Source organism: Schistocerca piceifrons, chromosome 6 (genome assembly GCF_021461385.2).
Source record: "Schistocerca piceifrons isolate TAMUIC-IGC-003096 chromosome 6, iqSchPice1.1, whole genome shotgun sequence".
In the NCBI taxonomy this organism is placed as follows: Eukaryota; Metazoa; Arthropoda; class Insecta; order Orthoptera; family Acrididae; genus Schistocerca; species Schistocerca piceifrons.
In genome coordinates this window covers 110,914,077-110,939,376 of record NC_060143.1, presented here as the reverse complement: position 1 = coordinate 110,939,376, position 25,300 = coordinate 110,914,077, and positions in this window count along the sequence as shown.

Here is a 25,300-nt window from a genome sequence, read left to right as displayed (position 1 = left end):
TGAGATTTCAACCACAAAATACATGTGGTGCTACTGTCGTAACTTAACCGTTCTATACATGTTTTTAAAAAAGTGCGTAAGCCTTGCATACTCCCACAAGTGATTAAACTTCTACTGAGGTGACAAAAGTCACGGGATACGTCCTAATATCGTGTCGGGCCTCCTTTTGCCCGGTGTAGTACGGCAACTAGACATGGCATGAACTCAACAAATCGTTGGAAGTCCGCTGCAGAAATACTGAACCATGATGCCTCTAAAGTCACCGTAACTGCTAGAGTGTTGCCGGTGCAGGATTTGGTGCACGAGGTGACCTTTCGATTAAGTCCCATAAATGTTCTATGGGATTAATGTCTGGCGATCTAGGAGGCCAAATAACTCGCTTGATTTTGTCCAGAATGTTCCTTAAACCAGTCGCGAACAACTGTGACCCAGTGATATGACATCGTTGTTTGGGAACATGAAATCCATGAATGATTGCAAACGGTCTCCAAGTAGGCAAACATAACCATTTCCAGTCAATGTTCGGTTCAGATCGACCAGAGGACTTAGTGCATTCCGTACAGACACAGATCATACCATTATGGAGGCACTACCTGCTTGGACAGTGTCTTGTTGACAACTTGGGTCCATGGCTTCGTGGGGTCTACGTCCTACTCGAACATCAGCTCTTACCAACTGAAATCGGGACTCATCTGACCAGGACATGGGTTTCCAATCGCCTAGAACTCCACCGATAGGTTCACGTGCCCAGGAGGGGCGCTGCAGGCGAATTCGTGCTGTTAGCAAAGCGATTTGCGACGGTCGTCTGCTGCCACAGCCCATTAACGCCAAATTTCACCGCACTGTCCTAACGGATACGTTCGTCGTACGTCCCATATTGATTTATGCAGTTGTTTCACGCGGTGTTGCTTGTCTGTTAGCACTGGCAACTGTACGCAACGCCGCTGCTCTCGGTCGTTAAGCGAAGGCCGTCGGCCATTGCGTTGTCAGTGGTGAGAGGTAACGCCTGAAATCTGGTATTCTCGGCACACTCTTGACGCTGTGGATATCAGAATATTGAATTCCCTAACGATTTCCGAAATGGAAAGTCCCTTGCATCTAGCTCCAACTACACTTCCGAGTACCAAGTCTGTTGATTTCCATAATAAGGTCGGAAACCTTTTCACATGAATCATTTGAGTACAAATGAGAGCTTCCCCGATGCAGTGCCATTTTAAGCATTATATACGCAATACTACCGCCATCTGTATATGTGCAAATCGGTATCCCATGACTTTCGTCGTCTCAGTGTGTAGGTTAAGTAGCACTTCTTGCCGACCAAACTTCGATATCTCCACAATGCTTTGTAAGCACGATGGACCCTCAAATTAAATATCCACATCGACATTGTCTGTGTTACCATGAGTTACTCAACGAGGGAAATTCGATCTTTCTACCAGACACTAAATTCTTCAAGATGCATAAAAAGTGGTTCTACAATATTGCAAGACACACTGGGACTACTGCTGATCTAATTTACAGACTTAAGTGCACTTGTCGACAGGAATTACTAAAGTAAACCGCGTTGTTCCCGTGATATTAACACAGACATCATCTTATGCTCGCAGAAAGCAGTCTCAGCTAGATCACGATTCATCCATAGATCTTCCCACGCTTGGAACGTATTTAGCAGAGCAGTATCAGAATGCCCACCATCAACAAATGGTGTTTGTTGATACGCAAATATCGACTGTCCATACAGTAACAAAAACCTCTGGGGAGGTGGAGCTGCTGAAATATGTTTCCCTGTGTCATTATCTTACGCAATCTTGGTTCAACCAGTAACTTAGCAAGGGTACAGTTCAACAGAGTACGTTCATCATTATTTATCCAGGCACTTCACTTCTGAAACTAAGACTTCAGGTCTACTTACAGCACCAATAGAAAGAGACTGAATTGCCTTGCTAATAAACTGTGCTATTGCTGGTAAATGCAGTAGTTTTATTGACAAAAACTTGTCTTAGTTTGGCCAAGCCCGATATCAAAGTGAGCCAAACATGATAGTGACGTCATTGTAAGATACTAACTTTCCCTTGCGTTACAAAATTTTATTATATTCTCCTGTCGCACAGTGGGGAGTAGATGAAGACTGGGCATTTAATTGCCCATTAACTTTATTTTCAGTACAAACGTTTGTTATACTCTGCTGATAAACTGTAAATGTCGTGTTACTAGGGCCTCTCGTCGGGTAGACCGTTCGCCGGGTGCAAGTCTTTCGATTTGACGCCACTTCGGCGACTTGCGCGTCGATGGGGATGAAATGATGATGATCAGGACAACACAACACCCAGTCCTTGAGCGGAGAAAATCTCCGACCCAGCCGGGAATCGAACCTGGGCCCTTAGGAGTGACATTCTGTCGCGGTGACCACTCAGCTACTGGGGGCGGACATTCTGCTGATAATGCTACTAGTAAATCATGCTGACACACAGTTGAAGCTACATGACACTTTTATAAAATACTGTATTGAACAGTAATAATAATTTGAATTGATAAGAAACGAGTGTTGCTATGCTTTAATCTATCCGCCTTCAAAGTCACATAAGCGTTATAGGGACTCCATGCTATGCTATTAACTTCATCTCGAGTACAAAACGTTTATGACATTCTAATGATAGTGCCAAACCTTTACAGTGAACCTCATGCTAGGGTATTAACTTTATCTTGGAATGCAAAACGTTTATCATGTTCTGCTGATAATGCTAAAGTGTGCACTCACACCATGGACAACACATGACACTTTGATGGCGTGGTATACTGAACAGTGGAAATACAGTTCGTATAATAAGAAATGAAGGTTGCTATGCTTTCAGTTAGCGACTTTCAAAGTACCCTAGGCAGCATGGTGGTGGTGGAGGGGGGGGGGGGCGGCCGGAGGGGCCGAGCGGTTCTAGGCGCTACAGTCTGGAACCGTGCGACCGCTACGGTCGCAGGTTCGAGTCCTGCCTCGGGCATGGATGTGTGTGATGTCCTTAGGTTAGTTAGGTTTAAGTAGTTCTAAGTTCTAGGGGACTGATGACCTCAGAAGTTAAGTCTCATAGTGCTCAGAGCCATTTGAACCATTTTTGAGGGGTGGGGGGAGGGGTAGCGGGGGGGAATAATAATGATCAATTTACAAGGTGACCACCATTACCTCTGAGGAATAATGATGGTCAGTTTACAAGATGACCATCATTAACTCTGGGAGGGGGGGCGGGGGGGGGGCGATCATGATCAATTTATAAGTGACAACCATTACCCCACCCAAAGGGTCAATAATGGTCAATTTACAGGTTTGAAATGGGTCAGAATTTCATTTGCCCACACCGTTACAAGATGGAATGGAACAGAACGCGTCGGAATTCCATTCGTAATGAACAGTTTGCAAATCAGTGCTGATCTTATTGCGTATCCAGTGGCGTGCCACACCATTACGCCAGGTGCTGGGACGGTGACGAACAGAATCTGGCGACGTCCGTATTCCTCAGAGTATCCAGACAAGGATACGTACAATACATACATCGGGATTCTGGACGCAGGACCGGAACTCTTATGAAAACAAGACGTCGTCCTACCGCTGTGTTCTGTGACGTCGTTAAGAGCGCCAGTGTCAGGGGGGGGCTCTCTCTCTGTGGGTCATGCTGGTAGTCTGTGGTTGTCCAGAGGTGTCGCTGGGTCCGTGTGGATATTTGCCTTGCAGCTAACATGTCCATTTCCTGGATCAAAGTACATATAATGCGCCTGTACGATCCTGCAAGGCCGAACGAACAAATGTGCTTGACAATTGTCGAGGAACAACTGACACTTGCTAAGGAACAACTGCAAGTTGTTACGGAACACCCGAAAATTGCTACGGAACAGCCGATAATTGCTACGGAACACCCAACCAACTGCATTCGACAATTCATGCAGTATGGTGTTTGACGAAGGTTGTTGTGAAACCGATTAGAACGACATTTCGTGTGGGTTGGCAACATGTCTGCAAGATATCTTTTAAGTGCTTACGATTATGGACGAGCAGCTGGATGGCTCGAAGCCGCTCAAAGGGTCACTACTGTGGCCGCAATGATGGGTGTGTGGAAAAGTGTATCCCGCGATTAAAAAAGGCCACTGAAAGTGGAAATGCTATGCGAAAGCATGCCCGTTGTCGAAGATGGCCCAAAAGACTGAAAGAGGATCGATACGCAGCCCTAGTGGTGAAAATGAACAGACATCTTACTCATAGGCAGATCACTGCTAACCTTGCACGTGTCTCTGCCAAAACTACTATGCCGGAATTAATCAGTCTGGCGTGTATGCTCGTAAGTCTCTTACATGCATCCCACATCAACCACGCCATCGTCGAGAAAGAGTTCATTGGTGTAGGGGATACGTTGACTGGGGTCAGTAACAGTGGTCCAGACTGATGTTCTCCGAGAGATCCCGCTTCACTACGGCTGGTGGTTCCGGCGACCAGCTAAGAGAGAGTGCGGAACACGTTACACTCCACCGAACGTTCATGAACGTCACCGGTTTGGCCTAGGTGTCCCTGTATGGACCGCCATTGTGCGCAATGGCCGAACAGAGATGTATATGTTTGCGGGAGGTGCCGTCACAGCACGGCGGTGTTTCAGGGAGATTATCCTGCATCATGTCTCTCTGTTTAGCTGTAGTAGAGCCCGACTTTCTGTTTATGAACGACGACGCCCTCCCACGCAGGGCCGCCGTAGTATCGGACACATTCGACAGTGAAGATATTGAAATAAGGAATGGTTTACGTACTCCGCGAACTTAGAAGCTATAGAGCATGCCTGGGATGCTCTTAGCAAACGCGTTTCTCAGCGAACACCCCGTCCCAGAACCGTGTAAGAACTGAAGACCGCCCTGTGAGAAGAGTGAGACAATTAAGCAGTCCTTGCTGGTCGAGAATGCCGGCCCACACACGACCGTTAAAGTATCCGACTCACTGGAAAGTGAAGATATCGAACGTATGGAATGATGTGCATACTCCTTGGCCCTAAACTGTGTAGAGAATGCCTGGCATGCAATTGGCAAACGCTTTTCTCAACCAAGACCCTCCCCCCCTTACCCGAACAGTGCAAATAAGTGAAAACCGCCCATAGAGAGGAATGGGACAATATCCTCCAAGGACTGCTCAACAGTTTTCTAGTCACCATGAATAACAAGTGCAAAATGTGCATTAGTGCCTGAGGAGGGCATATTTCGTACTGAGAGCTCGACGTCGACCTTTATGTTGGGAGTCTGAGGTGTTTCAAACATGAACATCATTTACACCTGATATCCTCTTTTCCATATGAAACCGGTACCATTTTTCGTTATAAACATACTGCTTCATCTCTATTACATATGTACTGTGTTTCATATCGTCCATATTTGTCTGTGATTATTACTGTTCAAGAGTTTCTATTCCTTAGCAATTGTCAATCAGTGTATATGTCTGTCTACCCCCCCCCCCCCCCCCCCCGGGCGCTAGTCCTGCGGGAGCGCTGGCATTCTGGATGATGTTGAGAATGGCCAAACTGAAGACATAAAGTCCATGTTCGCACTACAGTGGCATCCCGACCAACGCGAGCAATAAAATCTCGGGACGATGAACGGCAGTCTCAAGAAGCTCGGATTCTTGTGGTGCCGAATTCCGACACTCTCTGCTAGACATTTGTCCTTCTTACACGAGTCATAACACCATCTTCTCACAAAGAAACAACATTCGAATGCAATTTACTGATAAGAAGTCCATTGCGTAATCCTTCTACGTATACGGAATTTAGATGCTCTCACTCTTATATACTCCATGCAGTTGCACTGAGATGCTAATCATTTGCATATCCAAGCATGTGGCAAGCTTCGTGCCATTTTGACATTTGCTGAATGCCGCCTCCACTGTGCCACGATTTTAACAGTAAGCAGCGCAGTAACCTAGGATTACAAAAACTACTAGGAAAAGTCATTTCACACAAGTAATTAGGGATGACGGTATGTGACGATATGAATAAGAGCGACTAGATGAGTGTAGTTGCTGCTAAACCGAAATGCAGCCTTTTGTAAGATCCCAGAAACAACAGTTTCTCCACAAATGTGACTGGCTGTAGAGCCTGTATAACAAAATTAAATCACACATTGAGAGTATATTTAAAAAAGCAAGTGCGACAGAATATACCCACATCTGTACTCTGCAAGCCACTGAACAGTGAGTGACGGAATGTAGTATCTATATACTACACTCTGTCACACACTGTTCGGTGTATCAGTATCATTTTTCTTCCTCCCTCCGTTTTCTATTCACAGTTCGTATATGGCAAACGATTGTCATTTCCGTTCCGTATGAACCCTACCTTCCTTTATGTTAGTTTTATGATACACATAAATATATTGGCGGAATCTATATGTTTTTCTCTAATTTTGCAACGTACAGTCTTGTAATGCTGTGTGTAAGGCTCTCCATGATGCGCAACGTCTTTCTTGTAACCACTCCAGCTGCAGTTCCTCAAGCATTTCTGTGATACTCTCACACTGGCTACACTAACCTGTGAGGAATTAACAGTTCTTCTTTCAATGTTTTATATCTCTTTCATTAACACAATCTGGTAAAAGCCCCCTAACCGATGAACAACACCGAAGTACAGATTGAACAAAGTTTTTGAATTGGAGCACGAGAGAATGTTACTGAAAACTAAGAAATCTAAACTAGCAGATATTCAAAATGACATGCATAATATTTCCCGGAAACCTGCACAGAAAAATCCAAGAATAGACTTAATACTATAGTCGCCACAGATGCATCCATTCTCAACTCTGTCGGTGAAAGGAACAGGGAGACTGGTACAATAAAAACGCAGCCTGCTTTACACTCAATAGTACTTAGTACATTTGTAATATCTCTGCTTCTAATAACCTTGACTTCAATATCAAGATGTAAGTTGCCTCCTATCTTGTGAACTAGAACTTGCATATTTATGCAAGTTTAAAATAATTATTTATGCCCTGAAATATACCCGCAGATAGAAATTTTTAATGGATAACGTGATATGAGCTGACTGATGACAGAGACAGCAAGCTTACGCAAAAGCGCAATAGCTGGGGGACGGAGGGAGGGGATATAATTTAATAGTGACATCTTATTAAATAGTAAACATGATATGTTAACTGTGAGCTCCTAGCTTCACTGCCTGAAAGCATTTAAATAGGTTCTGCGATCTCTGAAAATGTGTGTCAATCATATAATATCAAAGGGGAAGTGATAAATGATTTTTGTAGCAGCTTTACTCCCCCCTTTCTGAGCAAAATAGTTTTTAATCAAGAGTAATGCAAGTCACTGTCTTTTCTGTTATTGTAATTAAATGTGTTATTATTCCCTCCTAACTCTAACAGATTATTTAAAACAAATTTCATGAGAGAAAATACGAGTATGTGCTTTGATGCTGTAGCTCATATATCTAACTCCTTAAAAGCAGTTGTCTACCAGATGATCATGGGTTACCGTCACACATTCTCCTCATGGCACACTTTTGAGCAATGAAGACTTTCTTTCTTAAAGATGAGCTACTGCAGAATGCAATTTTATATAAATGAATGCAATGTATATTATCTTACTGATTTCTCTCTCTCTAACGTTTGCAGTCACACGAAGATAATAAAGAGAGGCTGTCTTTAGAAAACCTTCTAAATGTATTATTACGTATTCTTCTCTGTCATAGCATTTACAACACTGTTACATGAATATTCCTATTTTAGATCTGGTGCGCCTTATAATAATTACAATTAATTACAATCTTTCTTTTTTTCTACAAAAGCGATAAAATTCATCAATGAATGTAATTATACAAAGAATTTTTATTTCTTTACGCACCTGTCTATTTCTTTCATTGTAAAGCCACGTAAAACTACAAGTTCAGGAGAACGTGAATCAAAAATAACGGAGCGATTACCTACAAAACAGAGTCAGAAATTATTTCGGTTTGAATAGGCTCACAAAGGTGATGAGGTACAGTACTGGAAATATGAGGCATGATTACAGTATAATGCTGCTTACGCTAACGACAAATAATAAAAACCAAATTCTTAGATCGTGAAACATGGAGACATGAATCGTATTACACTGACAAGATAAACTCTCAGCCCCTACAGTCAGTGAAAAAGTGTTGCTACGCTGCCCACAGCGAACAAAGACGTTTTTGTAGTTGCCCGAAGTCTATAAGAAGCTTTCCCAATCGTCAGACGTCGAACGGAATTTTGTTTTCTTTCTTTGTCTTCATTTTGAAATTCAGTACTTAAAATTTTGCTGGGTTTGCTTGGATATATAAGGAAGAGAACGATGAGAAATAAAATATTGAAGCGCAGCTAGCGAATTTATGTTAAGAAATTGCGAGAAAAGCTGGAGGAAAGCTGTGTACGTGGAAGGAAAACAACCACAAGGAACTGACAAGCTGTCTTGTAATTTCTACTGACTCAGCATGGCCTCGACGTATAACCACGAGCCGTCGTGTAGCGACTGTCCTTCGCAGCGTGTAATACGAGACGGGATGTGAAGAAGAGACTGCCTGGTTCTGTGCATGTAGCTTGCTTTTACCGCCTCCGTATTTTCGTCATTAGCGGAATATCGTAGTCTGCGGCGCTCTTTGGCATCGACAAGTTGCAGTACAGTAATCCCTCATGGCAGACGACGATATTGAGCGTTTAATAACTCTTTCCTTTATTTGGCATGTCACAGTTCACATCAAGGCCGGATGAAAACATGCAGTCTTCAGCCTACGTATTTCTTTTTAACTTTAACTTAAAGCGAGACACCTTTCAGCCTACGTGGTTTTCACAGTTTTAACATGATTGTCTTACAGTGATAGAAAACATTAAAGGAGTAAAGGACATAAAATGCAAAGATGTAAATGGCGATGCTATCCTCAATGAGAGAGGATTGTCTACTGTTGATGACTGGTTAGCTAGTGACGATGGAAGTAGATCGGTGGGTTGGTGACAGTGTCGGAAGCGTAATTTGACTATTATGAGCTTATTAGTTGGTTAATTAGATACTTACGTGTTCCGCAGATAATTTCAACGATTATTTTATTGAAATGATTTGGAACGGGTCAGTTCACAGGATACATATACTAGGTTAATGTTAATATTAATGAACAAATTATTTTTTAGTCCTACTCATACAACGACACATTTTTTTACAGGCTTCCACTTTTTAAATAAAAATTCGTCCTTGTGGTGGAAGGAGCTGTCTGGGAGAAACGATTTTAGTTTAGATTTAAAATTTGCAACCTGTCAAACACTTTGTTACTCGGAAAATGATCAAAAATTCTTGTTGCTAGTTATAGAATACCTTTCCGAGCCACTGACAGCTTTAAGAATCTCGATATACAAAAGGAAATGTCCTGATCGACTCATCGCCGGCCAGCTCAAATCGCCAAGGACATAAAGTTAAAATCTAGAGAGATTGTAGATCTTGTACTGCAGGTGTAGTTTAAGAAGGGATTTTTCTAAATACAACCGCTAAAGAGGTGAAATAGGAGAGTCACGTTTTTTGAAAATGTGTCGCTATTAAGGCAATTTTGAAGTTATAAATACGGAAACTGGTATCTGATTTCTCTGTCAGAAATAAAGAAATATGTATTTCACTATTTTTAGAAATTTAAGCCCTATGGGTTCCCCCATGAACCATGGACCTTGCCGTTGGTTGGGAGGCTTGCGTGCCTCAGCGATACAAATAGCCTTACCATAGGTGCAACCACAACGGAGGGGTATCTGTTGAGAGGCCAGACAAACGTGTGGTTCCTGAAGAGGGGCAGCAGCCTTTTCAGTAGTTGCAGGGGCAACAGTCTGGATGACTGACTGATCTCACCTTGTAGCATCAGCCAAAACGGCCTTGCTGTGCTGGTACTGCGAATGGCTGAAAGCGAGAGGAAAGTACAGCCGCAATTTTTCCCGGAAACATGCAGCTCTACTGATTGATTACATCATGATGGCATCCTCTTGGATAAAATATTCCAGAGATAAAATAGTCCTTTCGGATCTTCGGGCGGGGACTACTCAGGGGGACGTCGTTATCAGGATGAACAAAATTGGTGTTCTACGGATCGGAGCGTGGAATGTCACATCCCTTAATCGGGAAAGTAGGTTAGAAACTTTAAAAAGGGAAATAGTTCAGTTGAACTTTATATAGTGGGTATTAGTGAAGTTCGCTGGCAGGAGAAACAGGACTTCTGGTCAGGAGAACACAGGGTTATAAATACAAGGTCAAATAGTGGTATTGCAGGAGTTGGTTTAATAATAAGCAAGATAACAGGAATGCGGGTAAGCTACTATGCACGGCATATTTAACGCATTATTATAGCCAAGATAGACACGAAGCCCACACCCACACAGTAGAACAAGTTTATGTGTCAACTAGCTCTGCAGATGATGAAGAGATTGAAGAAATGTGTCACGAGATAAAAGAAATTATTTAGATAGTTAAGGCAGACGAAAATTTAATACTGATGGGTGACTGGAGATCGATAGTAGGAAAAGGAAGAGAAGGAAAAATGGTAGGTGAATACGGACTGGAGGTAAGGAATGAAGGAAGAGGTCGCCTAGTACAGTTTTGCGATGAGCATAATTTATTCATCGCTAACACTTTGTTTAAGAATCATGAAAGATGGTTGTACAGATGGAAGAGACCTGGAGAACCGGAAGGTTTCAGATTGATTATGTAATGGTAAGACAGAGATATCGGAAACAGGTTATAAATTGTAAGACATTACTGAGAGCAGATGTGGACTCAGACCACAATCACTAGTTATGAACTGTAGACTTAAACTGAAGAAGTTGGAAAAAGGTAGGAAATTAAAGAGAGGGAATTTGGATAAGTTGAATGAACCAGAGGTTACTGGCAGTTTCAGAGGGAGCGCTAGGAAATGGTTCACAAGAACAGGGGAAAGGAATACAGAAGAAGACGAATGGATAGCTTTGAGAAATTAAATAGCGAAGGCAGCAGAGGATCAAATAATGCATCACTGTGCCAGTGATACATTACATTACTTAGTAACCTGGAATAAGTTTTCAGAATTCTGTCTGAAACTCCACCAACAGCTCATGAACTTTTATTTTTTTGAATGATCTAGTCGGAGAGCTGTTAATGTGGCTTTGATGTGGGTATCACAGGGCTGTAGAATGTTGGGCACGGTATCTGAGCCTTAGACTATAGAGGGGATAACAGTAGAAAAACTCGTGGAGAGTGCAACAGAAAGGTATGAACGAACATACAGTACATAAAGAACAGAAGAAAATATATGGTACCTAGATCAGTTCAGTAACGCTTTATTTCCATGGTAAAACATATATTCTAGAACTCTTTACAGCACATTAATGATTACAGCACACACGGGACTAGGAAATACCCGCATACCACACAGAATCGTTTCTTGTGCAAAATGTTTGAAATTCCCTCCATTGGCTGTGATACATACGTCTACTCACTGTCGCCTTGAATCTCGGATGAGTTGAGGTATCCCTAGAGTATTGCATGTGGTTTCGCAGTCTTCTACAATACAGAAGACATCAAATGAAAAAGTACTAAGGGAAACGTGCTGGATAAAATAAAATTAGCAGTCTGCAGTGAATGAGGAATCACACAAAAGAAAAGTGAAACAGCTAAAAATCTGAAATCAATAAACACTGACTGTGCAGGGATAACTGAAATTTTAAAAAAAAACTAAAAGAAAGTAAACACGAAAAAGTTTACCTAGTATTTGTCAACAGAAAACAACACAAAGAGAACCGATATACACACACAAAAATGGAAACAGAAATAAAAATTATGGAAACGTTAATGAGAGAGTCACAACAGTGAGGATTAAATTACAACAAGGAAACGCAATAACCATAGCATTATATTCTGCAGAAGAGGGGGGAGAAAGAAGACTCAAAATCATCTATGCTAATCTACAAAATGCACACTACAAGGGGAATAAACGCAATCAAGTAACAGTGATGGGGACTGAATGCATGCATAGCTGGTATCCCAATACCAAACTTGGTAGAACACCACCATGAAATATCGTGCAAAAAACATCAGAATATTATTTAGTGATGTTAATAAGCTAAAAATTACACAGTTCACAGAGAAGTACATACATAAATCCGTTTCGACAGACAAAGGTTGTAAGTTCACAATCCCTGTATAATGACCAATAACAAAGTTATAGGGAAGTCAGAGATACCACAGCCTACAGGAAAGGATAAACGGTCATATATATTAACAATGAAGTAGTATAAAAAATATAGATGTTTGCAGAATTGAATAAGATCAAAAAGATTCCTAAACAAGTAGGAAATGGATAATTGTGGAAGTTATACCTTTTTAATGAAGACAATATAAAACAAATGTGTGATTGTCAAAGACTTAGAATTGAAGGAAACTAAGAATAACAAAGAAACAGAAGGGCATAATTTGGAAGCGACAGTCGAGGCTCCAAGAAAAAAAGGTAAGAAAAAGACTAAGATAAAGATTTTGAAATGATGACATTGAACAAGCCATTAAAGGAAACAGCAGGCATATTAACAACGCATCAGAACCAAAACATTAGAGTAGATCTGTTGTCATTATCAAGGAAGAAAGACAAAACTGACAGAAAAATACGTATGAAGTATTGTAAGCTTTAAACATGACTGAAAGAGATTAATTTTATACCAGTGACATATTTGTAGAAATGGGAGAATTAATAGAAGCCCTAAAATTTACAAAAATATAAAATAGTCGCCCTTGGACAATATAGATACAGTACTTTGGAGGCGTCTACACTTTGTATTAATAGACGTGATCTGTATGTACTGGAAGGAGTGCAAAATATCTCAATATTGGAAAAACATCAAGAATCTTTCGAATATTTAACAAATGTGTATTCTGCCTACATAATATATGTAAAAAGCCATTAAATACGATTAAATTTACAATTAACTACTGGCTAGTGAAGAATATGACGATTTCAGGAATGTCTTTCAATGACTGACGCATTACTTATGACCAGCCAGGTCAACTCCTACCAGAGAAACACATATTTCAATTACAGAAAGAAAAAGTCTTTTAACAGAATAAGCAAGCAAAGAATTTGGGGTATCATGGAAAACAGGATTTAATTTAGCATAAAGATTGTCAGATACATATAAAAACTAACATAGGAAAAAGAGAAGGGTGTTAAATTTCGCCATTCCTTTTTAACATTTACTTAGTCGTTACATAACGAGAGAGTAAAAATAATATTTATGTTATAACCTGCCTGGGTAAGAGTACTACACCAGTCCTCTTCTCTATGCAGATGATTCAGTTTTGTTCGCTGATAATGAAACTTAGTTTCAATAATAAACTTAAGTGGTAAGAAAGTATGCATGCAATACTACATGAAAATGTTCTCCACGAAAACAATAGTAATGGTATTTATAGGGTGAGACCCAAACGGTCAAACAATTGTAGTTAACAGTTGAGTAAGAGGTTTGGAGGATGGGAGGTAAGTTATAATAACAGCCAAGCCCTAAGGCAAAAGGTATACAAATTCAGTTTAGTATGTGAAAGAGTTTGGGGAATAAAGCGCAAAAGGGGTTTTTAATGAAATTCTATGAAAAACAAGAAAATACCCTATTGGTAGAAGAAAAAAAAAGAGTTAATAGCTTCTCAAGAACATAGAGGACTAGTGTAAGCGAATAAGAGGGAGAATTAAGGAAGAGCTGAAGGGGTCTTTGGTAAAACTGAAGGGTTGGGTAGAACGCAAAGTAAGTCAGCAAACTGGAGTAAATTATTTGATGGTGTGGCCTGACCATGTCAGAGGTGAGTAGGTATTACAGTCAGCGAGTAAAATGGATCCTTGGGGCACACCTGAAAAAGACATATGACTGGGATTTGTGTGTGGTCTGTTGTGAAGCAGAGCATTGAGTACAGTTGACAGTAACACAGTAAAAGGAACGAAACACAAAGGAGGCGATCATAAAGATATAACCGATTGAAAGAATGCTATTTACGATCGAAAGCTATTTCTAGAGCTAGGGAAACAAAGGTGGCGGACCGTCGCTTATTCACTTGCTCTGGTATAGAACACGGATGAGGAAATCACATTTTGAGTGACAGGAAAAGCCAAGCGAAGTTGGAATGTTGAGTGTTACAGGACATTCAATGGTGGTGGTGGTGGGAGGGGGGGGGAGTGAGGGTGGGAGGGAAGAAATTTTCTGTTGAGAATAGATCGAGTAAGCTCGTTCAATACTATTATTAGACTCGTGAGTCGGTAGTAAGAGATCTCATTGGCGGTTTTAAGTGTGTGTGTGTGTGTGTGTGTGTGTGTGTGTGTGGGTGGGTGGGTGGGTGGGTGGGGGTTGGTGGGGGGGGGGGGGGGGTTGAGAGATGTTGGTTGGTAACATGTCGATACATGATGTGGCAAGCAGTTGCTAGATGGACTACAGGCACTTTCTAAGGGAGCGGTAAGTAACAGACTGCGGCTAGGAGAGCTCATGCCTATGCTGTATTGTGTTCTTTGTTGCTTTGCGTCGTTCCAGTTACATTCCTAACGAGGTTGTGCAGCCGATGCTCGTGGTTTTTACGAGTCATACGGTGCTAAGGAACTGAAGTGTTTCCCAAGATCTGCATACTTCCTTAATGGTATTCCTACCTCCGAAAACAGAGGCGTATTTGCAATATCTCACATGTTGTTCATTGTATTCCTTGTTCTTCCTGTATAACTGATCATATCTTACATTCGAAGTACGCCTCGCATAAATTGTTAATGGGACATTGTCTAGTTTATTTTCTTTTTAATCTAGTGGAGTTGCAGCAACTGTCAGAAGGATTTACACGGGACCAGTGCTTGGTGTTATTTGCTGGCATCTGATCGTACATACGGGGTGTTCAAAAGTATCACCGCAGTGCCGTATGATTGTTAGCCGCGCGTGCCGTATGATTGTTCGCCTGCCTGGGTTACTTCGCTTCAAGTGGACTCTCCCAACATTCCACTGTTTCGTTTACCTGAGCCAGCGTCAGTAGCATCGTTGGTGTGTGTCATTACGTGTTGACGTGAACGTTTAAGTGTAGTTCCTTTGTTCGTTTGTTTCGTTTTTGTCACCGTTAAAATGCTAACCATTGAAGAACGTGTATTTTTAGTCCAACAAGTGTCCAAATCTGGCGGTAAATACACAGTTTCAGTTCGTCAAACATTTAATCCAGTTTTCCCGGAGATAACACTCCCACATCGCGATACTGTGCGAGATTTGAGTTACAAATTTTGAAGTATGGGTTCAGTGACAGATGCATCGAGAAGTGGTCGTCCTAGCGTTTTGTCTGAGGATAAACCTCTCGATATTTCCGATAAAATGTCCATGAGTCCGAACAAGTCAGTAAGGAAACTCGCCCAGGAAATCGATGTTAGTGTCGGAACGGCCCACACAGCTGTAAGAAAATATTTAGAACTTTTCCCATACAAAGTGAAAGTCGTGCAAGAACTGAAAAATACTGATCATGGCAAGAGACTGCATTATTGTCAATGGTTCAAAAATTTCGTTCAACAGAATGGAAGGGATATTCTTAATGAAACGTTTTTCACTGTTGAGGTGTGGTTTCATTTATCTGGGTACATGAACTCGCAAAATTATCGCATGTCGAGTACTGAAAATCCATTGCGTATTCATGAGGAACCACTTCATTCTGTGAAAACAGGAGTTTGGATTGCAATTTCTAGACGTCGGATTGTGGATCCCATATTTTTCAACGAAGCAATAACCGCACGACGATACTGCAGTGATATTCCGTGCCCATTCGTAGGAGAACTTGTGTTAAGTGAAATACTGAACGGTTATTTTCAACAAAATGGTGCAACTGCGCAACAGCTCGCGTTTCAGTGTCACTGCTTGCTGATGTTTTTGGTGATCGCATACTTTCACAGGGACTTCGGCCTCCACGATCGCCTGACCTAACACCACCTGACTTTTTCTTATGGGGTGCAGCGAAAGCAACTGTCTATAAAAACAGTCCAAAATCCATAGATGAACTGAAAACTGCAATATCAACTTTCACTGCTTCTGTTACAGAAGAAATGTTACAGCTTGTGTTTGGAAGCATGATTACAGGAATCGAATTGTGTATTCAGCAACAGGGGGGATAGTTTCAACATTTAATGTGAAAATTTGTAAGTAAAAATGAATATTCAATAAATTAACAACTCGTATTTCACTGAGTTTCAATTCGGTATATTCACTGCGGCATACGACACGCGCAGCTGACAATCATACGGCACTGCGGAGAGACTTTTTGAACACCCCGTATAAACAAGTACTTCTCCCGTGAGTAAAAAATGGTTCAATGGCTCTGAGCACTATGGGACTTACATCTGAGGTCATCAGTCCCCTAGAACTTAGAACTACTTAAACCTAACTAACCTAAGGACATCACATACATCCATGCCCGAGGCAGGATTCGAACCTGCGACCATAGCGGTCGCGCGGTTCCAGACTGCAGCGCCTAGAACCGCTCGGCCACACCGACCGGCCTCGTGAGTAAAGACTGACTACAACCACAGCAGCAAAACTATCGATCCACTTACGTCCAACGAGTAGTGAGATCGACGATGCAGTGTGAAGTACATAGCAGCTAGCCTTACTGCGATGGCTCTGACAACAAGAATGCCATTTGAATGCAGGACGCGAGAGCATCAGAGGTAACCAAGGCGCGGTGGTGCGACAGCTACCCGACTGTGTGAGCTGCTGTTACAGATACTCTCGGTTGTCCTCTGCGGAAGAAATGTCGAGAAAGCAACAAACAAGTCACAATTTCGGCGAGATTGCCACACCAGGGCGGTAGCATCACATTTCCGCCTTAAAATTACGCTTTAGAGTTTCGAGTCGATTACGAAGTACACATTTGATCAGGCTGTATTATCGCCATAACAGAACATAAATACGTACAGTGTCCAGTTTTATTAATGTAACCGGCTGTCAAAAACCTGAACAACCACCATTTGCAGCGTAAGACCGCTGCTATACGTACAAGATGAACCAGCGAGGTTCCGGAAGCTACCGACAGCGATGTGGAGCCATGTCGCGTCCAATGCTGTAGCCAGCTGCATTAGGTTTCTCGGCTAAGGAACCAAGGCGAGAACAGGCCGATCGAGGTAGTCCCACAAATACTGTATTCAGCAGTGGCTCCCAACAGGTGGTCTGCGGGACCCCAGGGGTCCGTAAGATGCTATTAGAATAAAAAATATGTTGTTGTTGTGGTCTTCAGTCCTGAGACTGGTTTGTTGCAGCTCTCCATGCTTCTCTATCCTGTGTAAGCTTCTTCATCTCCCAGTACTTACTGCAACCTACATCCTTCTGAATCTGCTTAGTGTATTCATCTCTTGGTCTCCCTCTACGATTTTTACCCTCCACGCTACCCTCCAATGCTTAATTTGTAATCCCTTGACGCCTAAAAACATGTCCTACCAACCGGTCCCTTCTTCCAGTCAAGTTGTGCCACAAGCTCCTCTTCTCCCCAATTCTATTCAGTACCTCCTCATTAGTTATGTGATCTACCCATCTAATCTTCAGCATTCTTCTGTAGCACCACATTTCGAAAGCTTTTATTCTCTTCTTGTCCAAACTATTTATCGTCCATGTTTCACTTCCATACATGGCTATACTCCATACAAATACTTTCAGAAACGACTTCCTGACACTTAAATCTATACTCGATGTTAACAAATTTCTCTTCTTCAGAAACGCTTTCCTTGCGATTGCCAGTATACATTTCATGTCATCTCTACATCGACCATCATCAGTTATTTTGCTCCCCAAATAGCAAAACTCCTTTACTACTTTAAGTGTCTGATTTCCTAATCTAATTCCCTCAGCATCACCCGACTTAATTCGACTACATTCCATATTAATATTAAATATATTTCGTATGCTAGATTTTTTGTTTTGGCCTCTTCCTGCATGATCAGAGCTTTAACGAAAGCTATCTTCAGCGTCTAGCGTCTACCTAGAGTGTAAAGAGGTCGGCGGTGAGCATGAGCAACTTAATATTCATACGGAAGTAAGATGGATTTCTCGAGGTAGGATCTTGTCAAGATTTTTTGAACTTAGATACGAGGTTCGTGTGTTCCTTCTTGACACAAAGTACGCGGATTTTGTCACTAATTTCTCTTGGCTTTGCTCAGTTGCGTACTTAGTTGATGTGTTTGATCACTGAATGTGTTAAATTCGAGTTTGCAAGGGGAAAATGTATACATGTTCAAAGTTGAGGATAAGATTAGTGCTATGGTCAAAAAGTGTCAGATCTGGGCGTCAAGGATAGAAAACAAATCACTAACTAACTTTTCTACTTTAAAACAATTCTTGGAGTCATCAGAGGAGAGTTTGCCTGACCAGATCAAGATCAATGTAGCCGAGCATCTACGCAGCCTAGCCACCACTTTTAGAGAGTATTTCCCTAAACCTGACCCTGACGACAGATGGATTTGAAATTCCTTCAGCTGTGAAGAAATAGACAAAATCCAAGGCCTCACTGAAGAAGAGCAAGATCAACTTGTGGATCTGTCCAGTTGTGGTACGATGATAAACATTTTCATCGGTGATGAAATTACAGGCTTCTGGGCATCAGCACGCAAAGACTACAAGAAACTTGGAGATATGGCAATGAAAAAGATCCTTCCATTTGCAACCACATATCGGTGTGAGCAAGCATTTTCTTCCATGTGTTTCATGAAAAACAAATATAGGAATCGGTTCGACATGCGGTCAGATTTCAGAGTGAAAGTTTCAAATTTGGAACTAATATTTCAGAAATAATGGACTGAAAGGTCAGATTAAACTCATCCCATTAAGAACTGAAAATTGAAACTAACTGTATACTGATGGAGTACTCTGTTGTAACTGTATTTTTTCGAATTAATAATACCTTGTATGAAATTAGTGTTTTCTTATTTTTCACACATGTCTGCTCAATGCCATCTCAATTGTAGTACACTTGAAAGACCAATACACTCAGTTTTAATTTTTTCCTATCATTTTCAGTTCATACTCAATTTTTATTTTTTAAGGAATTTGTTATACTAAACACCCAGATTTGAAGACAAAGATTTTGAGCAATAATCAGAAATTTAACAATAGCATTGACGGCTAAATTGAAAAAGTTTTAAGCTCAATATTTTTTTCAATAATGAATATGTCAATGTTTTTTCTAAGTACCAAAAATAGAAAACGTATAAAAAGGCTCTTAATTTGGCTTTTTTAAGTAGTTGATACTGTGATATGACAGGGTACCAATCATGCCCAATGAGGGGGTCCTCGAGAAAATTTTGTTGAGAACCCCTGCTCTATTGGGATTAAATCTCGGGAGTTTGGTGGCGAGGGGAGTATGGTAAACTCGTCCTGGTGCGCTCTTCGAACCACACACGTACACTGCGACTTGGGTGATACAGTGCATTGTCCTGCTGGTAGATGGCATCGTGCCAAGGAAACACAAATCGCGTATAGGGATGAATATGGTCCACAAGGACGGATCCATACTTATGTCGATCCATGGTGCGTTCCAGAACTACGATATCACCCAGGAAATACCACAAAAACATTCCCCAGATGATAACGAATGCAGGGTGTTTGCTATCAGACGTTTCACGCCATACACACCAATGGCCATCTGTCCGATGGAATATAAAATGTGATTCATCTGAAAAGGCCACCTGTCGGTACTCAGTGGATGTACAATTGCGTGGAACTTCGAGCCCTTGTCGTCGAAGAACAGCAGTCACCATGGGTGCGTGAACCAGGTACCTGCTGCAGGCACTCATACATAGCAACGTTCGCTAAGGACGATATTACATTATATATAATTTCTTTGTCCAATATCTTTGTCAAATATCTTTGTCAAACACATTTGATGGTGTAATAGGGAACTTTGTCAAATGTCGTCAATTATTTGATCAAATCTAGGGCCTCGCTGTATATTTGATCAAAGAAGTCGCTTGTCTTCTGTTCACTGCAATGTGACATGTTACCACGTGGAGCGCTAGCATCGCTGCAGCGTTCTGTCATCTGTAGTGTTTTTATCAACATTGCCGATAAACACAATTGGTGTGTGCCGACAACAACAAAATTAATAGAGATGTATGAAGCTGCTGATGCGCTTTACAACGCGAGGCACCCTGAATATAAAAATAGATTAAGAAGATTGGAGACCTGACCTAACCTAACCTAACTCTCTCCTGTAGCAATGGTTCAGAGTGTTACAGTGAGCCTGTATCTGCAGATATAGCAGTTCTTAAGTGTGTATCGGAGCGGGGAATGTCAGATCCCTTAATTGAGCAGGTAGGTTAGAAAATTTAAAAAGGGAAATGGATAGGTTAAAGTTAGATACAGTGGGAGTTAGTGAAGTTCGGTGGCAGGAGGAACAAGACTTTTGGTCAGGTGAATACAGGGTTATAAATACAAAATCAAATAGGGGTAACGCAGGAGTAGGTTTAATAATGAATAAAAAAAATAGGAGTGCGGATAAGATACTACAAACAGCATAGTGAACGCATTATTGTGGCCAAGATAGACACAAAGCCCACGCCTACTACAGTAGTACAAGTTTATATGCCAACTAGCTCTGCAGATGACGAAGAAATTGATGAAATGTATGATGTGATAAAAGAAATTATTCAGGTAGAGAAGGGAGACGAAAATTTAATAGTCATGGGTGACTGGAATTCGAGTCTAGGGAAAGGGAGAGAAGGAAACATAGTAGGTGAATATGGATTGGAGGTAAGAAATGAAAGAGGAAGCCGTCTGGTAGAATTTTGTGCAGAGTATAACTAAAGCATAGCTAACACTTGGTTCAAGAATCATGAAAGAAGGCCGTATACATGGAAGAATCCTGGAGATACTAAAAGGTATCAGATAGATTATATAATGGTAAGACAGAGATTTAGGAATCAGGTTTTAAATTGTAAGACATTTAAAGTGGCAGATGTGGACTCTGACCACAATCTATTGGTTATGAACTGTAGATTAAAACTGAAGAAACTGCAAAAAGGTGGGAATTTAAGGAGATGGGACCTGGATAAACTGACTAAACCAGAGATTGTACAGAGTTTCAGGGAGAGCATAAGGGAACAATTGGCAGGAATGGGGGAAAGAAATACAGTTGAAGAAGAATGGGTAGCTTTGAGGGATGAAATAGTGAAGGCAGCAGAGGATCAAATAGGTAAAAAGATGAAGGATAGTAGAAACCCTTGGGTAACAGAAGAAATACTGAATTTAATTGATGCAAGGAGAAAATATAAAAAAGTAGTAAATGAAGCAGGCAAAAAGGAATACAAACGTCTCCAAAATGAGATCGACAGGAAGTGCAAAATGGCTAAGCAGGGATGGCTACAGGACAAATGTAAGGATGTAGAGGCTTATCTCACTAGGGGTAAGATAGATACGACCTACAGGAAAATTAAAGAGACCTTTGGGGAAAGGAGAACCACTTGGATGAATACCAAGAGCTTTGACGGAAACCCAGTTCTAAGCAAAGAAGGGAAAGCAGAAAGGTGGAAGGAGTATATAGAGGGTCTATACAAGAGCGATGTACTCGAGGACAATATTATGGAAATGAAAGAGGATGTAGATGAAGATGAAATGGGAGATATGATACCGCGTGAAGAGTTTGACAGAGCACTGAAGGACCTGAATCGAAACAAGGCCCCCAGAGTAGCCAACATTCCATTAGAACTACTGACAGCCTTGGGAGAGCCAGTCCTGACAAAACTCTACCATCTGGTGAGCAAGATGTATGAGACAGGCGAAATACCCTCAGACTTCAGGAAGAATATAATAATTCCAATCCCAAAGAAAGCAGCTGTTGACAGATGTGAAAATTACCGAACTATCAGTTTAATAAGTCACAGCTGCAAAATACCAACGCTAATTCTTTACAGACGAATGGAAAAACTGATAGAAGCTGACTTCGGGGAAGATCAGTTTGGATTCCGTAGAAATGTTGGAACACGTGAGGCAATACTGACCCTACGACTTATCTTAGAAGAAAGATTAAGGAAAGGCAAACCTACGTTTCTAACATTTGTAGACTTAGAGAAAGCTTTTGACAATGTTGATTGGAGTACTCTCTTTCAAATTCTGAAGATGGCAGGGGCAAAATACAGGGAGCGAAGGGCTATTTACAATTTGTACAGAAACCAGATGGCAGTTATAAGAGTCGATGGGTATGAAAGAGAAGCAGTGGTTGGGAAGGGAGTGAGACAGGGTTGTAACCTATCCCCAATGTTATTCAATCTGTATATTGAGCAAGCAATAAAGGAAACAAAAGAAAAGTTCGGAGTAGGTATTAAAATCCATGGAGAAGAAATAAAAACTTTGAGGTTCGCCGATGACATTGTAATTCTGTCAGAGACAGCAAAAGACTTGGAAGAGCAGTTGAACGGAATGAACAGTGTCTTGAAAGGAGGGTATAAGATGAACATCAACAAAAGCAAAACGAGGATAATGGAATGTAGTCGAATTAAATCGGGTGATCCTGAGGGAATTAGATTAGGAAATGAGACACTTAAAGTAGTAAATGAGTTTTGCTATTTGGGGGGCAAAATAACTGATGATGGTCGAAGTAGAGAGGATATAAAATGTAGACTGGCAATGGCAAGGAAAGCGTTTCTGAAGAAGGAAAATTTGTTAACATCGAGTATAGCTTTAAATGCCAGGAAGTCGTTTCTGAAAGTATTTGTATGGAGAGTAGCCATGTATGGAAGTGAAACGTGGACCATAAATAGTTTAGACAAAAAGAGGGTAGAAGCTTTCGAAATGTGGTGCTATAGAAGAATGCTGAAGATTAGATGGGTATATCACATAACTAATGAGGAGGTATTGAATAGAATTGGGGAGAAGAGGAGCTTGTGGCACAACTTGACTAGAAGATGGGTCCGGTTGGTAGGACATGTTCTGAGACATCGAGGGATCACCAATTTAGTATTGGCGGGCACCGTGGAGGGTAAAAATCGTAGAGGGAGACCAAGAGATGAATACACTAAGCAGATTCAGAAGGATGTAGGCTGCAGTAGGTACTGGGAGATGAAGAAGCTTGCACAGGATAGAGTAGCATGGAGAGCTGCATCAAACCAGTCTCAGGACTGAAGACCACAACAACAACAACAACAAGTGTGTATTGTGCTTTGTGATATGAGGATACACTTCACTGAGCACATACAGATATGTATGCTCATCCATTCTTAAGTAATTGATGTACGACTTGACGTCCTCCACTATAAGCTCATGTAACATGTTTTGTTGAATGCTTTTATCGTCTCGTCGTAAAATCCACGGCTTCACCCTGGTACGTTTCTTTTTTCCCCCTCGCTTGTCTTCCATATGCGCTCACGGTGCAATTGTGGTACATGCAACTGCTGCAGTTAATAACAAGTTGTTGATGTCAGCCATCTTGAACTTCGACGAAAAATATGATGACAGTGTAATACCCCTTTTTAGCGCCACGTCAAAGATCTTTGTCAAATATATTTGATGAATATTTGATCATATCTTTGATCAAATCTTTGACAAAGAAATTTGATAGTGTAATACCGGCCTGAACACCACTGCTGGTTCATTTGGCCAGTTAGATGCTCAACAGTTGCACTTGTATTCGCTGTGCACATCTCCGCAGCCGTTGTTCACTCGTATCATCTGTGTTCTCAGGTGCACCCCAGTTGTCTCGGCTCCAGTTTTGGATTGCCCCATTTTACCACGCATGGTATACTTTTTAGCCACAGTGGAAAACGAACAGTTTACAGACTTAGCTGTTTCCGAAACGATTCCACCCTTGGCCCGAAAGCCAATGATCATGACCTTTGGATGTCAGATAAATCTCTCTGTTTCCGAATTACGACAACGATTGCACAGTTTTTCGGATTCCGCGACACGCTTTATATACCCTTCACTGCTACTGCTGCCACCTGCCATTCGTGAGGGCCCGTTGCACATTGATTTCGAACACATGCGCTGGTTACATTACTGTAACTGAACCGTGTATTTCCACTATCTCAACGAGAGACTGTAGAAGTTGTGAAGTTGGTACTTGTTTGTATAAGCCAGCAACCAGCTGGAGATGTTTATTCCCCTGTTGTTGTTATTGCTGAAGATGACAGTTTTAACGAGTGGATATAATTTGATGGTTTATGCAGGTATAATGTGAAAGCTAATTGTTTTGTCTAGTGATATCCACGACAGGTTCATTCCGACAATGCATATTTGGCCAGCTTACTTACACACCACACGCACACAGTACTTAAGTACATTTGGTTTCACAGTAAGCATAACACAGTGTCTTGTTTAGTGTAAAACCAAGTACACCTAAGTACTATGTGTGAATAATTTGTCACGGATACCACAAAGCAACGCAGTCTCCAAGAACCCAAGATCCAGATGCATTTGGTCCAAGATATAATATTCCTGTGGCACACTCATTTGGTGCTAGTTAATGGCACAATAAATACGTATCAAATTCAAATCGCGACTGTTTACATATTATACATACAGAAACCGGCAATTTAAATCGTAGCTGCAGTTCGTCATCCACAATGGTTGCAACGAATTGATTTTACTCTATGAATGCTTGAATAAGAAGAAAAAATGAGTGTTATTCGACAGATGTGCAGCTCCAGGTTCGTAGGTGCTATGAACAATTATTCGGCGCAGGATACGAGGACCACAGTAAGTGAAGAAATACTCGACTAAATGTGGAGTCCGCAGAAATCAATGTGGTGAGGCAACCAACAGAAGCAGTTATCAACATCAACAATGAGGAAAATTACAGTTTTGAACATAGCTGTAACTCAGCAACCATGTACTAGTTTCAACATAGGATTAAACAGCCAACCGGTTGCACATAGGTAGGTACATTGACATAGGTTTCGACACCTACTAAGGGCGCCTTCATCAGAATGAAATATTCCTAAATCGTAAAATTACAATGCTAAAAAGCAATAATCGGAATTTGGAGCAGCTAAGCTCAAGTCAAAAGTAAAATAAAACGTTCCAACCTTTGCTACGTGTGCCCAGCTGGGAACAACATCAGACTGATCTTCCTGGCCTTGGTCTAGCTGTGATTGTTCATCGCGTTTCCAATTCGCAGTCATGTCATCAACAATCAACTTGGGCAGCTCTAGAACGGTTGAAATATAGTTGAAATATAGTCAAAAAATGGTTCAAATGGCTCTAAACACTATGGTAATTAACATCTGAGGTCATCAGTCCCCTACACTTAGAACTACTTAAGCCTAACTAACGTAAGGACATCACACACATCTATGCCCGA